The following is an 11,567-nucleotide window of genomic DNA, read 5'->3' on the forward strand; positions in this document are numbered from 1 at the left end:
CATAAATACCAGGAGATGGGATCACTGGAGGCTATGCTGGAGACTGTCTGCCATATGACAAATACCTAGGAATGGAATTGCTGTGTCATAGGGTACACGTACATTTATAAGAAACTGCTAACCTATTTTCCCACGTGGTTATACTATTTCATTTTCCCTCCCACAAGGTATAAGAGTTCCCAGTTTCAAGGTTTCTTAACCTTGGCACTATTGAAACTTTGGCCCAGATAATTCTTTGTTCTGGAAGCTGTGCTTTGCTTTGTAGAATGTATAGCTGCATCTCGGACCTCTATGCATTAGATGCCAGTAGCTCCCTGCTGACTGTGATGCCCTACAATGTCTCCAGGAATTGTCAAATGTCCTTTGGGGCAAAATGACTCACAGCTGAAAAACACTGAATTGCCCCACATCCTAACCAACAAGGTATTTGTAATCTTTAGTTTTAGCCATTCTAATAGAAATGTAGTGTTTTTTTCATTGTAGCTTTAATTTGCATTTTTATAACGACCAATGACGTTACACCTCTATTTATTTTACATTTGTATGCCTTCTTGATGACATATCTATTGAGCTTTTCTGCCCATTTTTATTGGATCATTTGTCTTCTTAATACTGAATTGTAATAGTGTTTATATTTTTCAGATACAAGTACAGTCATGCATCATTTAACAATGTTGGATATATTCTGAGAAATGTGCTGTTAGTTGATTTTGTCATGTGAACACGGGAGAGCATACTTGCATAAACCTAGATCCTATAGCCTACTGCACACCTAGGCTATACTGTGTAGCCTATTACTCCTAGGCTACAAACCTAGGAGCATGTGCAGCATGTTACTGGACTGAATACTGCAGGCAATTGTAACACAATGGTATTTGTGTATCTAAACATACAGAAGGTACAGTAAAAAATGGCGTTAAAATCATATGGAAACACCTTTGAATATATGGTCCACTGTCGACTGAAATGTTACTGTGCGGTGCAGGCCTGTATTTCATTAGATGTAGGTTTTGAAAATATATTCTCCCAGTCTTGGCTTATCTTTTCATTTAGAGTAGCATGTTTCAAAAGCAAAAGATTTTAATTTTGCTGGAGAAAATGTATCCATTTTTCTTTTTTTTTTTTTTTGAGACAGAGTCTCGCTTAGTCGCCCAGGCTGGAGTGCAATGGCGCGATCTCGGCTCACTGCAAGCTCCGCCTCCCGGGTTCACGCCATTCTCCGGCCTCAGCCTCCCGAGTAGCTGGGACTACAGGCGCCCGCCGCCTCGCCCGGCTAATTTTTTGCATTTTTAGTAGAGACGGGGTTTCACCGTGTTAGCCAGGATGGTCTCGATCTCCTGACCTCGTGATCCGCCCTCCTCGGCCTCCCAAAGTGCTGGGATTACAGGCGTGAGCCACCGCGCCCGGCTCCATTTTTCATGTATGTTGATAACTTTTATGTCTTGTCTTATTCCATTCCGGCTGCTGTAACAAATTACTATAAACTGGATGGACTACAAAAAATAGAAATTTCTTTCTTTCTTTTTTTTTTTTGACCTCCGAACTTTTTATTTTCCTCCTGCTCCCCAGAGGGTACCCTGTCTTCTGCTGGATTAATGCCTCAGAACTTTGGTGTCCTTCATCTCAGACAACACTTTGCCATCCACTATCTGGCGGGTGGTGGTCTTCTGGATGGTTTGCATGGAGTTGTTGCTGTCCAGGGCATCACCAAGATTGAACTCCTCGCCATCTTCCAGCAGGCGGTGGCAGGTCACGATCTCAGCCTCCATCTTGACCTTGATGTTCAGCAGGGCCTCGTACTCCTGGGCCCGGCGCTGTCCCTCTGCCAGGGTCTGTGCCAGCTCTGATTCCAGATGCAGCAGGACCCCGTTGAGCTGCTCCATCTGCAGGGTGTGGCGGGCCTCCACCTCCCTCAGGCTGCCCTCCAAGCTGACTTTCAGATTTCTCATGGAGTCCAGGTCAATATCCAAGGACTGGACTGCATGTCTCAGCTCTGTGAGCGTCATTTCAGCAGCTCCAACCTTGGCAGACTGTGTGGTGACCACTTTGGTGCTCTCCTCATTCTTCTGAGACCAGTATTTGTCCAGCTCCTCTTGGTTCTTCCAAGCCAGCTCATCATATTGGTCCCAAATGTCTGCCATGATCTTGGCGAGGTCCTGAGATCTGGGGTCATCTACCTCCATGGTCAACCCAGAGCTGGCAATCTGGGCTTGTAGGCCTTTTACTTCCTCTGCGTGGTTCTTCTTCATGAATAGCATCTCCTCCTTGAGTGCCTCGATCCGTCTCCAGCTGTGGCCGAGTGACACTGGTGTCATCAATGACCTTGCGGAGCCTATGGATGTCACGGGCCATGGCCAGCTCTGTCTCATACTTGACCCTAAAGTCATCAGCAGCAAGACAGACATTGTTGATCTGCAGAACGATGCAGGCATTGCAAAGATCTGAGCCCTCAGGTCCTCAATGGTCTTGAAGTAATGGCTCCAGTCTCTGACCTGGGGTCCCTTCTTCTCCAGGTGCTCCCAGATTTTGCTCTCCAGCTTCTGGTTCTTGGTCTCCAGGCTCTTTGCTCTGTACAGGTAGGAGGCCAGGCAGTCGTTCAGGCTTTGCATGGTCTTCTTCTCGTTCTGGATGCCTCCCATTCCTGCCAGACCCCCAACCATCCCCACGGCCAGGCCCCCAGACCCCATGCCGCCCAGAAGCTGGTCAAGCAGGATACGGAAATCCAGGAACCAGAGCCCCTGGTGCCTGCATAGACGCTGACCATGCTGCTGACGGGCCAGGCACCGTAGCTGGGCGCCTGGACAGAGCCCAGGGACCGGTAGTTGTTGAAGGTGGAGCGAGTGGTGAGGTTCATGGTGTCCGGGGAGGCGGGTAAGAGGACAGGACTCAGACTTTCCCGATGACCAAAAAGTAGAAATTTATTTCTTAACGTTTCTGGAAGCTGGGAAGTCCAAGATCAAGACACTGGGAGATTTGGTATCTGGTGAGGAAGAGCTTGCTCTCAGGTTCATAGATGGCTCCTTCTTGCTGCATCCTCACTTGGTGGAAGGGGCAAGATTGCTCTCTTGGGCTTCTTTTATAAGGACAATAATCTATCCATGAGAGCTCTGTCCTCATGACCTAGTCACCTCTAAAGGCCCCGTCTCTTAGTACCATCACATTGGCAGTCAGGATTTCAACTTATGAATTTTGAAAGGATAGTAGCATGTTTTATCTAAGAAAGTTCTGCCTGAATGAAGGTTACAAATATTTTCTCTTTTTTTCTAGAAGTTTTATACTTTTAGCTCAAGTTTGCCTTTCTGATCCATTTAGATTTAAATTACATTTCTGGTGTGAGGTAAGAGTCAAGGTTCATTATTTTGCATATGGATCCAATTATTCCAGACCATTTATTAAAAAGAGTACCTTTTCCCAATTATATTATCTTGATACCTATGTCGAAAATCAATTAACTATACATGTGTAGATCGATTTCTTGGATTTCTATGCTGTTCCACTAGTCTAATAGTCTGTCTTTACACCAATACCACTCTGTTTTGACTCTTGTTATCTTTATAATATGTTCTCAAACCAGACAGTGTTACGTCCTACAACTTTATTCTTCTCTGTCAGAAATGTTTTGCCTTTTCACTTTCATATAAATGAAAGTTCTTTTCATTTTCATACAAATTTTAAATCCATTTTCTCAATTTTTACAAAATAGCTTGCTGAGATTTTGACTAGACTGCATTGGGCCTATCTATTAATTTGAGGTGAATTGACATCTTAACAGTAATGAGTTTTCTGACCCATTAACATGGTATACATCTCTATTTAGCTGTTCTTTAATTTCTTCAACCAAGCTCTTATAGTTTTCACTGTAATCATCTTTCATATATTTTGACAATTCTATCCCTATGTATTTTGTGTTTATATTATGAATAAAATTATTATTATTATTATTTTTTTTTTGAGGCGGAGTCTCGCTCTGTCGCCCAGGCTGGAGTGCAGTGGCGCGATCTCGGCTCACTGCAAGCTCCGCCTCCCGGGTTCCCGCCATTCTCCTGCCTCAGCCTCCCGAGTAGCTGGGACTACAGGTGCCGCCACCACGCCTGGCTAATTTTTTTGTATTTTTAGTGGAGACGGGGTTTCATTGTGTTAGCCAGGATGGTCTCGAACTCCTGACCTCGTGATCCGCCCGTCTCGGCCTCCCAAAGTGCTGGGATTACAGGCTTGAGCCACCGCGCCCGGCCTAATTTTTTCTATTTTTAGTAGAGACGGGGTTTCACCATGGTCTCGATCTCCTGACCTTGTGATCCGCCCGCCTCAGCCTCCCAAAGTGCTGGGATTACAGGCGTGAGCCACCGCGCCCGGCCGAATAAAATTATTTTAATTTCCCATTGCTTGTTGTTAGCATATAGAAAAATGGTTGATTATGTATATTGACTTCATATCATGCTACCTTCCCATATTTATTTATTAATTCTAATATTTTTTGTAGCTGGAACTTTGGAAAAAATCAATAAAACTGATAAACCTTAGGATTTTCTATATAGATGATTATCTCATTTGTGAATAAAAAGTTATAATCCCTTCTTTCCAATCTTTATGCCTTTTATTCTTTTTCTTGCCTTATTGCAGAAGTAAAGACCTCTAGTTAATTGATAAGTAGAGGTGGCGAGAATGGACTTCTTTGCCTTATTCTCAAAATTAGAGGAAAAATATTTATGATGTTAGCTGTTGATTTCTCATAGATGTCCTTTATTGGGTTATGGAAATTCTCCTCTACTACTAGTTTGCAGAGAGCTTTTTATCATGAATAGGTATTGAATTTTGTCAAAAGTTTTTTTGCGTTTACTGAGATGGTGATATAGTTTTTTTTTTTTTGCCTCAGTTTGCTATTAGGATAAATCACATTGATAGATTTTCTAAAGTTAAAACAATCTTCCGGCCGGGCGCGGTGGCTTAAGCCTGTAATCCCAGCACTTTGGGAGGCCGAGACGGGCGGATCACGAGGTCAGGAGATCGAGACCATACTGGCGAACACGGTGAAACCCCGTCTGTACTAAAAAATACAAAAAACTAGCCGGGCGAGGTGGCGGGCGCCTGTAGTCCCAGCTACTCGGGAGGCTGAGGCAGGAGAATGGCGGGAACCCGGGAGGCGGAGCTTGCAGTGAGCTGAGATCTGGCCACTGCACTCCAGCCTGGGCGACAGAGCGAGACTCCATCTCAAAAAAAAAAAAACAAAAAACAAAAAAAAAAAAAATCTTCCATTTCTTGGATAATTATACTTGGTAACAATATATTATCTTTTTTATACATAAAGAAATTTATTTACTAAAGTTTTGTTAAGAATTTTTGCATCTATAAGGAATATTGATCTATACTTTTCCCGTAATGTCTTTGTCTGATTTTAATATCAAGCTCACCTCATAAAATGAGCTGGGAAGTGTAATCATTTCTTTTATTCTCTGGATGAGTTTATGTAGAACCTCCATTATTTCTTTCCTAAAAGTTTCCTTTAACATATCAGTGTGTGGCTGATGTTTTCTTTCTGAGAAGATTTTCAAATATGAAATTTTTAATAGAAGATATGGGGCTATTCAGATTACCTATATTTCTTTAATGAATTGTGGCAGTTTGTGTCTTGCATAGAATTTATATGTGTCATCTAAATTAAAAATTTTTTGCTAAAATTTTTCAGAATATTCTCTTATCCTTTTGATGTGTGCTGAATTTGTAACAATATTCCTCTTTCATTTTTTTTTTAACTGATAATTTGTGTCCTCTCTCTCTCTCTTTTTTTTCCTGATTAGTCCGGATACAGTTTATCAATTTACAGATTTTTTTTCCAAATAGTCAGTTTTGGGTTTTTAAAAATATTTTTCTATTGTGTTTATTTCTTATTTTAGTCTACTCTTTATTATTCTCTTCCTTCTACTTGCTTTGAATTTAATTTGCTCCTTTCTTTCTAGTTAATGCTGAAGCTTAGATAAATTTTTGAGATTTTCTTTTTAAATATAAGCATTTAATGCTATAAATTTTCCTCTTTGCACTGCTTTTGCTTTATCACACAAACTTTGATATTTTGTGTTTTCATTTTAATTTTGCTCAAAATATTTTATAACTTCCCTTGTATTTTTTATTTGACTCATGAGTTTTTTAGAATTGAATTATTTAATTTCCAAATATTTGGAGGTTGTCAAAATATCTTTTTGTTATTGATTTCTAGCTTAGTTAAGATCAGATAACTCTGTATTATTTAAGTTTAGTTTAGTTAAGATCAGATAACTCTATATTATTTCAGTTATTTTCATGTTTTTTGACTTGTTTTATGGCCTTGCATATGATCTATGTTACTGATTGCTGTAAACAGTTCAAACAATGTATATTCTGCTGTTGCAGGGTCTGTATGTCAATTAGGTTAAGTTGGTTGATAGTAAGTCTTCTTTATACTTATTGGTTTTATGTCTACTTGTTCTATACCAATTTCTGAGAGAAGAGGGTTGAAGTCTCCAAAAGTAATATAATATTTGTCTATTTCTCTTTTTAGTTCTATTAGTTTTTGCTTCTTATTTTATAAAGCTCTGTTATTAGGTGCAAACACAATTATTGTTATATCATCATGACAAGTGTATCTCTTTATCATTATGAAAAGTCCCTTTTTACCCTTGGTAATATTGTTTTGAAATCTATTTTGTCTGAAAGCAATATAGCTACTTCAGCTTTATTTTTGTTTAGTATTTGCATAGTTTATCTCTTTAAATCACTTCACTTTTACCCTAACCGTATCTCTCCAGTTAAAGCAAATTTCTTGCAGAGAGCCGACAGTTGGGCTTTGTTTTATCTAGTCTGTCAATTTTTTTTGCTTTACGTCTTAGAACAATTGCTATGGTCTGAATATTTGTGTCCTCTCAAAGTTCATATGTTACAATCCTAACCGCCAAGATGATGATATAAGAGGTGGGAACTTAAGGACGTGATTAGGTCATAAAGGTAGAACCCTTATGAATGGGATGATGCCCTTATAAAGCTGCCTTGTCCCTTCTGCCATCTGAGAATGCAGCAAGAAGGGGCCATCTATGAATCAGAGTGTGAGTCCTCACCAAAAACCAAATCTCCTTGTACTTTGGTCTTGCACTTCCAGCCTCCAGAACTGTAAGAAATAAATTTCTTTTATTTATAAGCTTCCCAGTTTATGGCATTTTGTTATAGCAGCCCAAATGGAGGAAGACACCAATTTACATCTAATGTCATTACTGAAATGGGTATAGCTTACCTGTACCATGATGTTATTTGTTTTCTATTTGTCCCAAATGTTCTTTGTTCCTCTTTGTTTTTTATGTTGCTTTCTTTTGGATTAATTGAATATATTTTATGGCTTCATTTTTTTTTTTTTTTTTTTTGAAACCGAGTCTCACTCTGTTGCCCAGGCTGGAGTACAGTGGCATGATCTTGGCTCACTGCCAACCTCCACCTCCCAGGTTCAAGCAATTCTTCTGCCTCAGCCTCCCAAGTAGCTGGGACTACAGGTGCACGCCACCATGCCCAGCTAATTTTTTGTAATTTTAGTAGAAACAGGGTTTCACCAGGTTGCCCAGGCTGGTCTTGAATTCCTGAGCTCAGGCAATCCGCCCACCTAGGCCTCCCAAAGTGCTAGTATTACAGGTGTGAGCCACTGCGCCCAGCCTATGGCTCCATTTTATCTTCACTATTGGCTGATTAGATATCCATCTTTTTAAATTTTTTTGTAGTTGCTCTAGTATTTACAATGTAAAATTTTAACTTGTCACCATCTATTTTCAAACCCTACTAAAAACACTCCACATAAAATATAAGATCCTTACAACATATATTTCCATTTACCACCTCCGTTTTCTGTGCTATTCTTGCCATACATTTTGCTTCTATATTTGTTATAAACCCCACGATACATATTTTTTTGCTTTAAACACTCAATTATCTTTCAAAGAGATTAGAAGTAGAAAAACTATGTTTTATATTCACCTTCATATTTTACAAAACTGCTCTTTTAGTTAACAACATAATTTTCTGGAAGGGTGACTAAATTCTGCCAGTGCATTTTCTACACTATCTTGGCAAGATATGAATGTCTTCATTTCTCATTTCTAAGTTATTCTTACAAACTAGCAGTGTTGATATAGTTTGGATGTGTGTCCCTGCCCAAATCTTGCACTGCACCATGTCTGGCCACCTTGCTCAGTCTTTCTTGCTACTGCTTTGGCCTTGTGATGTGCCTGCTCCCCCTTTGCCTTCTACCATAATTGTTGGTTTCCTGAAGCCCCCACCAAGAAGCTTAGCAGATGCTAGCATCATGTTTCCTCTACAATCTACAGGATGATGAGCCAATTAGCCTCTTTTATTTATAAATTTCCCAGTCTTGGCTATTTCCTTATAGCAATGCAAGAACAGCCCCATTCATTTTGCATGGCGCTGTACCTGTGGGATACTTCAGATCTCAACCAACAATTCACAAAAGTGATTGAGGACATTTCCAGTGGCTAGAATCCAGGTTTGTCGAGGTGGTCAATCAATAAAACAGTTAATTAACAATTATTCGTTTGTTCATCTTCTTTTTGTTCTTTCATTCATCAAACACAGATTAATCATTAACTGTGTACCTATTACAAGCTCAGTGCTGGGAATGCAAAGGATCTCTAGATTTAATAGGTTTTAACTGGAAGTATGAGATTTAATAGGTTTTAACTGGAAGTAGGAAGATAGTGAAATAACTTTTAAAATGCATTAATCAGTGTTTTCTTCCTCAGTGCCTACTGTTATTTCTCTCATAATTCTTAAGGCCTAGCTTTTGTAACTTGGTATAATATAGTGTTATTTTATGATGATGATCATCATAATGCTGCTACCAGTGAGATGGGATTATTCCCTTGACCTTGACCCCCTTCATGGGCAGGAACTGGAATGGCTCATTTCACTCAGCCTGCTGCTTGCCACTCCTCACGAGAGGGAGCGTGCAAGTGAGTCAGGAACCAGAGCGAAAATATGAATGCTGGAACTGACCAGTCACTCCTCTCTGGTGAGAGCAGGCTGTGTGTGGGCTCTGGAGCAATGTCCCAGCCCCTGCCCTCATGGGCTCTTGTCTGGTATCCAGAAAGAATCAGGTCACATGAACAGATCGAAGGGTAGTATATGTGGAGGATTTTCTTGGGCAATGGATGTGGCTGTCAGTGGAATGGGGAATTGGAAAGGGAATGGTGGGGGAAGAAGGTGATCTTTCCCTGAAGCCACACCATCTGAAGTTGACCGCATTTATCTGTAGTCTCTGCTTGTATCCCCAACACTTAGCCATTTATATTGCTCTTCCAGCTGAAGTCTTTTTATGGGCACAGGATAGGGGCATGGCGGGCTAAAAAGGCAACATTTAGCTGAAAAATGGGGTCAGCTATTGTCACTTAGGGCCACAGTTCCATGCTTTAGAGTGGGGTTTAGCCGGGAGCCCAATCATTCTGTGTCACCAGTGCCATTACATACATTTTACTCCTTTTCTCTTTTATCCCTTATAACATCCCCAGGAAGTATTATTTTCCTGATTCTACAGAGAAGGACAGAAGCTCAGGGAGTGATCTGCCCAAAGTCACAACTACTATATAAATAATATGACACTGGATTTAATCCACTCCAGGCTGACTCTGGAGCCTCTGCTCTGTCAGAAATAAGCAGAAAAGATTGGTCCAAGATTTCTGCTGCTTCTGCTTTGAATCCTGTGTAAGAGGGGTCTGGACATACTGCAGGTGGTCAGTAAAGACTTAACAAAGAGGAAAGGACACAATAGAGTGAAAAGGCAACCTACAGAATGAGAAAAATATTTGTAAATCATAATATATCCAATACAGGGTTAATATCCAGAACATATAAAGAACTCCTATAACTCAACAACAAAAACACAAATAACCAGATTTTAAAAATGGGTAAAGGAGTTGAATAGTCATTTCTTCAAAGAAGATACATAAATGGCCAACAAGCCTATGAAAAGATGTTCAGCATCACTAAATCATTAGAGAAATGCAAATCAAAACTTCAAGATATCACTTCACACCTACTGGGATGCCCACTGTCAAAAAGAAAGAAGCAACCACACAGAAAAAAGGAAATATTGACAAGGATGTGGAGAAATCGGAACTCTTGTGCACTGTGGGAATGTAAAATGGTACAGCCACTATGAAAAACTATATGGAGGCTTCTCAACAAGCTAAAAGGTAGAATTACCCTATTATCCAGTAATCTTACGTCTGGGTATGTATCCCAAAGCAGTGAAAAGCAGGGTCTCTAAGAGATATTTGTACAACCATGTCCATTGCAGCATCGTTCGCAATGACCACGAGGTGGAAGCAGCCTGCACACCTGCTGAGAGATCAATGGTAAGAAAATGTGAGGCTCTAGAACTAGAAATACCATTTGACCCAGCCATCCCATTACCGGGTATATACCCAAAGGATTCTAAATCATGCTGCTATAAAGACACATGCTTACGTATGTTTATTGCGGCACTGTTCACAATAGCAAAGACTCGGAACCAACCCAAATGTCCACCAATGACAGACTGGATTAAGAAAATGTGCCACATATACACCATGGAAAACTATGCAGCCATAAAAAAAGGATGAGTTCATGTCCCTTGTAGGGACAGGGATGCAGCTGGAAACCATCATTCTCAGCAAACTATCGCAAGAACAGAAAACCAAACACCGCATGTTCTCACTCATAGGTGGGAATTGAACAATGAGATCACTTGGACACAGGAAGGGGAAAATCACACACCGGGGCCTGTTGTGGGGCGGGGGGGAGGAAGGGGGAGGGATAGCATTAGGAGATATACCTAATGTAAATGATGAGTTAATGGGTGCAGCACACCAACATGGCACATGTATACATATGTAACAAACCTGCACCTTGTGCACATGTACCCTAGAACTTAAAGTATAATAGAAAGAGAAAGAAAAGAAAGAAAGAAAGAAAGAAAGAGAAAGAAAGAGAAAATGTGGTATATACATACAATGGCATATTATTCAGGCTTAAAAAAGAAGAGAATCCTGTTATGTGCAACAACATGTCTAAACCTTGAGGGTATAATTTTAAGTGAAATTTAGTCACAAAAAGACAAGTATTGTGTGATTCCACCTACATAATTGTATCTGAAGTAGTCAAGCTCATAGTAACAGAAAGTAGAACAACGGTGGCCGGACATGATGGCTCACGCCTGTAATCCCAGCACTTTGGGAGGCCAAGGTGGGTGGATCTCCTGAGGTCAGGAAACCAAGACCAGCCCAGTCAACATGGTGAAAACCCGTCTCTACACAAAAATACAAAAATAAGCCGGGCGTGGTAATGTGCACCTGTAACCTCAGCTACTCGGGAGGTTGAGGCACCAGCCTGGGCGACAGAGCAAGGCTGTTTCAAAAAGAAAGAAACAAAGAAAGTAGAATGGTGGTTACCAAGGGACTGGAGTAGGGGTAAATGGGTATAGTTTCAGTTTTGCATGATGAAAATGACCCAGAGGTCTGCCACCACTGAATCGTACAACTAAAAATGGTTAAGATGGTAGATTT

General features: G+C 40.5%; 1 pseudogene; it reads right to left on the minus strand.

Annotated features, from left to right (window-relative positions):
• Window positions 1-495: 495 nt before the first annotated feature.
• On the minus strand, window positions 496-2,687 carry LOC701173 (keratin, type I cytoskeletal 18 pseudogene; annotated as a pseudogene).
• Between the last annotated feature and the right edge of the window lie 8,880 nt (window positions 2,688-11,567).

The sequence above is a fragment of the Macaca mulatta genome, chromosome 11, assembly GCF_049350105.2.
Source record: "Macaca mulatta isolate MMU2019108-1 chromosome 11, T2T-MMU8v2.0, whole genome shotgun sequence".
Classification (NCBI taxonomy): Eukaryota; Metazoa; Chordata; class Mammalia; order Primates; family Cercopithecidae; genus Macaca; species Macaca mulatta.